Raw genomic sequence first — 6496 nt, forward strand, 5'->3', positions numbered from 1 at the left:
GAGATTTTAATGAACATTACAGAGACAAATCACATGCCTAATGAGAGTGCTGCTTCTCCCAGGTAAGCTGACAACACAACTTTTAATGAATACAATTAGAAATGAGATGCCAATCCTACCTTCAGAAAAGCAGATCATGGGGAGATGATGATTGTTATCTAGCCATTTTCTTAATAAAGTGACAAGGAGGCCACATGCACCAAGAGCTACCTTGAAGAGAGGCTGCTAATTGCCACCCACCATTCACCCAAGGATGTATGACTAACAGACTCAGATGACAACGGTGAGACAGTTGGTGAGGAGGAAGATTCCGAAGACAGCTTGCCCACCAAATGAGACAGACAAGCAAAAAAAAAGACATTGACTCTGAACAGATGCAAACAAGCACATTTGGGTTAAAGGAATTTTTTTAAATTTAAAGGTTGGGGGTTAAAATGCCTTGTACTCTAGTAGAGTATACCAGGACTAGCCTTTGCATATTGAAGCCTTTTTCTTTAAAAAAAAAAAAAAAATTAAAAAAAAAATTCTATAATACAAACACCAAGACAGATCTAATAAAACATGGCGATACTTTTTTTGATCCCCATCTCCTTCACCTTTCCGTCCCTCATCACGTATGCACACTTGTGTAAGTTTGTTGTATTTATTCCTGAAAGCATCTTGCTGAAACTTTCATTAACTCACTGGGTGATCTTGATCAAGTCACTGTGCTTCCTTATCTATAATGGCAATGACTAGATGAGGCTGTCCCTGAAGTTGCGTCTTTATCCGTGATCCCTAGTGAGGAAGCCTTCCAAGTGTTGTCTCTCTTCTTTCCTCTTCTTCCTTTTCCTCAAGGCCGTGGGAGGGGTAGGAAGACCTGACAAATGTTAACTATGTTGAGAGGGAAGGACAGAGAGCTGTCCCTCACCATTCTCTACACTTGGATGGACAGCAGGCAGGGTGTCTGACCCTCCAGGTCAGCGTCTCTCATCATCACTGTCAGACCTACATCTCCACTGCAGTCAGGCTTATCTCATATTTCTACCAAGGCTAAGATTAAAGATTTTTTAAAATATTGCTCTTTAGACTTGGAGTCAGAGCCACAGAGAAGTAAAATAGTTTAGAAGTGTTTCATTAGGGTAGATTCAAAAGGTGGGCTTGGCAGGCATGATTAAGATGACAAGATCCTTCTCTCTTAATAAAATTTAACCCTAAAATGTGTAAGCAAAAGCCATAATCAGAATCAGAGTGGTGGCAAATCTTGTTTTTAAGGTGATTAAAAAAAAAAGTGGAATGAGTTCATTATTTAAATCCATGAACAATATATGTTCACTGTAGAAAAGTTAGGAAGCAGAATAAAAATTAAAACAAATAGCAAAGTTATTAAGAGACCAGTTTCTGGATTATAAAACACTTTAGGCTGAAAATCAGCACCGATGCCTTATAGCTGTGTGGTCTTGATCAAGTTACTCAGTATCTCACTTCCTCATCTGTAAAGAGAATATAAAATTTATACGAGAAGCATTTTAAGGACTAAATTTAGTAATGTAATTAAGGCAATTATACAGTTCCTGGCAAATAGCAAGTGCACCAAAGAAGGTAGTTGTTGTCACTGTATTTTTATTATTAATCATTATACTCTCACTGATAATTTTGTAACGATATGGGCAAAGATGGCTAAGACAAAGTTATTTCAAGGTCCTCAAGGTTCTGGCAAATTATAAGACTTTTGTACACATGTGTCATTTTCTATTGTTCTAGCCATTGAAATGACAAGCGAGATTGATTTTTTCCAATTCCTTGGAAGGCAGAATTAAATGCCACACTATTTGGCAGGAGCAGATACTACCTTGGGGAACATCAGACTGGGACTGCCAACTGGTACATCGGTATGACAAGTGGACACGTAATTTATTCGAGAGGATATAGGAATTAATCGAATGCCTCCTATATCATAACCACACTTGTTTCACCACTGCTTTCACATACAGCATCTCGCTTGATCTGTTACTATTTCTCTCTTTCTAAATTCTTCCAAAGGTTCTGCACTATAGGCTGAAAAGCTCCTAACTTTGCAGTCTGATGGTCAAGGCCTTCTGTGACCTAATGCTAACTCTCCTCTTTTCACAATCCCTAGGTTCTGGTCAAAATGATCTTTTAGGTTCTTCAAGTGTCGTAGGCTCTCCCACATCTCTAATATTCTTTCCATTCCTTAGAATGTGTTTTCTATAACCTCTACCTGACAAAGCTACCCATGACTCCGCTTCATTGCTCCTCCTTTATACTGCCCTCCATACTCTGAATTTGTTAATCAGTCTGAACTCTCTTATGGGATTTCTTATTTCCTACTTCTTTTAGAGTTATTTTCTGTATTTATCTTGATTCTTTTACAGATTATAAGGTCCTTGGGAGCAGAGACTCTGTCTGGAAAAATCTGCATTTCAGATTGTATCACTTATACAAGGGAAACATCTAAACACGCATACTAAATTAAATCTATATGATACCCATAGAAAAATTGCTAACTCAGCCAGGAAGGTATTAGTAACCCTACTTTAGCAGATGAGGAAACCAAGCCTTGGGGATGGTAGAAAAGATGTGCTCTAAGCTCCATGAACTGGTAAGATGACCTAAAGGAGATGTTAGATTCCTAATCTAGTGGTCCTTCTGCTCCATGACACCACCTTGGTTTTAGCTCTGCACTGCAATAGGACAGACATAGTTACTGAATGAATGGAAGGACTAAACCCTGAGTTATTTACTATCTAACTTGAGAACAAAAGGATAAGACACACAAAATAGTACTTGGGAAGGGGCTGGCCTCACCCTATCCCAGAGAACCACGACTGAAAATTAAAACAGAATTGGACAAAGTCAATGTAACATCACCACTTCTAAATGTCACAGAGCTATCTTTTACAAGGATTTTTAAGTCACATTTAAGTTTTCATTTATTTTTGCCTTGTTTCTTTAAACAGGAAGCTCCTGAGGACAAGAGCTATATTTTATACATATTTTCATCCCAAAAGCCTTGTTTGTACTATACAATCCACATGTATTCCATGTACTCTCTTCATGCAACAATGTGTTTCTATGAAAGAATGATATTTCATAAGAAGAAAGAAATTCCGTGAAAGTAAAATTCATGTCAGTATACTTTAACAGAAGGAAAAATTCCTCTTTTTCAGCTGGAATTATGGATGATGAAGAAGAAAAATATTTCTGCTGTGCAAGAAACACTTTTTAAAAATGAAGGAAATTCACAGAGGTGAAGATCAAGCTCCTGAGAAAGAAGTTTGGCCGAAAGATGTTTTGAAAGGCAAGGAGGAAGCCTACCTATGAAAAAGCTAAGCATTATCGCAAAGCATGTAGGCAGATGTACAGAACTGCGATTTGAATGCCTAGGATGGAAAGAAAAGCTGGCAACTTCTATGTACCTGTGGAACCCAAATTGGCATTTGTCATCAGGACCAGAGGTATCAGTGATGTGAGCCCAAAGGTCCAAAAGTCGCTGCAGCTTCTTTGCCTTCTGCATACCTTGATGGCATCTTGTTAAGCTCAACAAGGCTTCGATTTATGTGCTGAGGATTGTGGAACCACATACTGCACAGGTGTGCCCAAACCTGAAGTCAGTAAATGAACAGATCTACAATTCATTTATGGCCAAATCAACAAAAAGCAAATTGCCCTGACAACACAATGATTGCTTCATCTCTCGGTAAATATGGTATTATCTGTACGGAGGATCTGATCCTCCATGGTTGGAAAACACTTCAAAGAAGCAAACAACTTCCCATCGCCCTTCGAATTGTCTTTTCCATGAGGTAGAATGAAGAAAAAGACCACCCGTTTTGTAGAAGGTGGAGATGCTGGCAACAGAGAAGACCAGATCAACAAGCTGATTAGAAGGATGAGCTAAGGTGTCCACCATCGTTATTTTTGTAATCTGATCAGTTAATAAAGAGTGACTATTTTCAAATTTTTTTAAATGGGAAATTTCCTTATTGACTATAAGGAGAGAGGGAATCACACACTGAAATACATTAGCAGAGGAATACCAAACATGCCTTGAGTATTGGGAGAATACATTTTTAATATCCTAATGACTAGAAAATTGTGGTCACTCACTCATCCTGCACAAGTGAATCATGAAAGAAGACAACCGGGAAGAGACATATAATAATTCTATTCTCTCCCCAGGTTTCCTCACCACAAAGGCTGGTTTTATGATCATGTGACGTATATAATCAATTTTGTTTAGAAGGGCTCCATGCTTAGTTTAATTCTATACTGTCACCATCTTGAAATTCTTAGTAATTTTTGAACAAGGGGCTGCCTTTTCATTTTTCCCTGGGTCCTAAAAATCATGTAGACAGTCCTCTCTACTGCCGGCCCAAACCTGTGGATGTCTTGCAATTTGAGTTTCCTTCCAGACGGGTTGGGGAAGGTCAGCGGGGAAGTGCCTTGCTCTTTTTCTAGCCCTACCTACAGGGAACGCTTTTCTGAAAAGATTCCAAGAAAAAAAAAAAAAAGATGATGAGACCATATAAAGGTCAATAGTTTATCCTGAAGTGGATGTCTTGGGAGTTCAGAAGGAATCATGAGAGTAAGAGTACTGGAAGTCACAGATCTAAGTTTCTTGTAATATTTTTAAAAGCATTCATGACAATACAGTAAAAGATTAGGACTTAAGTGTTGTGGGAATCTTCTCATTACATCCACATTGGCCAGAATCCTATTAGTGTGATGTGTCCGGCTTTAGCTATTTTGAAAAATGAGAAATCTTAAAGGAAAGAAAAGTAATTAAGAGAGTAGGAAATGGGATCCATTAAAAAATATTAAAGGCCTTATATTAAATTATCAAGAAAAATTTGAAATTCATAGCTTCCACCAAGTGTATGAAGAACTGGCATTTGGGCAATTATCTTTCTAGTTTTCCACAGGAGATTCTTCTTGACTGGGATGGGCCTAACGGTATGGGATCTTTTAGTGCACTGTGGCAAGGAGCATGTCTGTCTTCGGCAAAGGACAGACAAAGCCATCAGAGAGAAAGCCCAATGTGAACTTGGATTGAAAAAGAGTGATGAGCAGTATGTTGTGATTGAAAAATAGAAGTCATGATGCCAACTTCTCATATACATTTAAAAATTGTTATTATAATTAGTTGGTGAGAAGAAAATCAAAAAAGATCAATGAGGTTAACCAAGGGAGAAAAAAGGTGACTGATACGAGAAGCAGGAAAGAGAAGCAATGGGATGTCGTTACTAACATTTGATTGATCGCTTTAAAGTATGTATGCTGGAATCTCTTGATATGGAAACAGAAATTTAGCATTAGTGCTTGAAAATTCTGAAATCCTCTTTCCTCTTTGTATGCCCTCTGGCTTTGTCACTCTTTCATCTCTCTGTGTACCTTTCTCCAAAGGCTGCCTCCACATTCTGTGAGGAAATTGGTGTGAGACTGATGGTAGCAGCAATTTGTGCTTTCCTAGCCAAATCCAGGGTAACAGAAACATATCTCCTTCCCCGATAAAACTCCATGCAGGAAAGACAGACTCAATCGATCCCTCCCTTTGGTGTCTGCTTCTTTAAATTGAAGACTTAGATAATCATCTTAAAAAATTTTTCTTTTTCTAGAAAATGTACGTTTGTATTTGGGAGAGAAGTGGGGAGAAAGAGGGGGGAGGGAAAGAGGTAGAGAATTAGAGATGAAGGAAGAGACCATAATATATAAAATGTTGACCTAATTCTATAAATCGACTTATAACTAGATAAAGATTGTTTTTTCAAGGAAATGGTCATTATTTGGGTCTCTGCTTCTCTGAGCTGTATTAACTTCTCCCTTTTTTAAAAAATGAAAAAGCAGTAATCAAGCATGCCAATAAATATGTATGATCAAGACATTCTTTGAAAATTATGCTTCTTATGTGGGGGATAATTAAGATATAGAGAGAATGACCTTTGAGAGGAATAAAAGATATGAAATGGATGATGGAATGAAAGACTAAAACTGAACCAATCCTTAAAATGAAAAATACAAGATGCCAAATAAATAAAAAATTGAACAGTAAATAAGTAACATAATATAATTATGAGAGGAAATGATTGTTTGAGATGAGATGTTAGAGAATAAATAAGAAATAGATATATTCTTGGACTTGTATTATATAGAGAAGATAGCTCTTTTTGCTGGATGCATAAATATAAAATTGAGGTTTTAAAATCAAATTAAACCTTATGAATCCTGCCATCAGATCAATAGTTTACAAAATTTGATTTGATAGAACAACTGAATAAGTCATACCAACTCCTGGCTTTGTGTTCCAAACCCAGAAGAGTAACAAATTGCTAGTAACACAATTCTTAATATATAGTTATAGATATTTTGTATCTATTTGACAAAATTTGAATCCAAAGTACAGCTAAGAGTACAAATAAAACAAGGAGATGAAAGTCAAAATAAGCAGCTTTTATTCTCTGCTGCTCTGATCTAGTTAGGAAATATGTGAGTGATG

At 37.1% G+C, this 6496-nt stretch overlaps 1 pseudogene; it reads left to right on the forward strand.

Moving 5' to 3' along the window:
- The first annotated feature begins 3185 nt into the window (after window positions 1-3185).
- LOC107504481 lies at window positions 3186-3950 on the forward strand (annotated as a pseudogene).
- The last annotated feature ends 2546 nt before the right edge of the window (window positions 3951-6496 follow it).

Source organism: Rousettus aegyptiacus, unplaced genomic scaffold (genome assembly GCF_014176215.1).
Source record: "Rousettus aegyptiacus isolate mRouAeg1 unplaced genomic scaffold, mRouAeg1.p scaffold_m13_p_13, whole genome shotgun sequence".
NCBI lineage: Eukaryota > Metazoa > Chordata > Mammalia > Chiroptera > Pteropodidae > Rousettus > Rousettus aegyptiacus.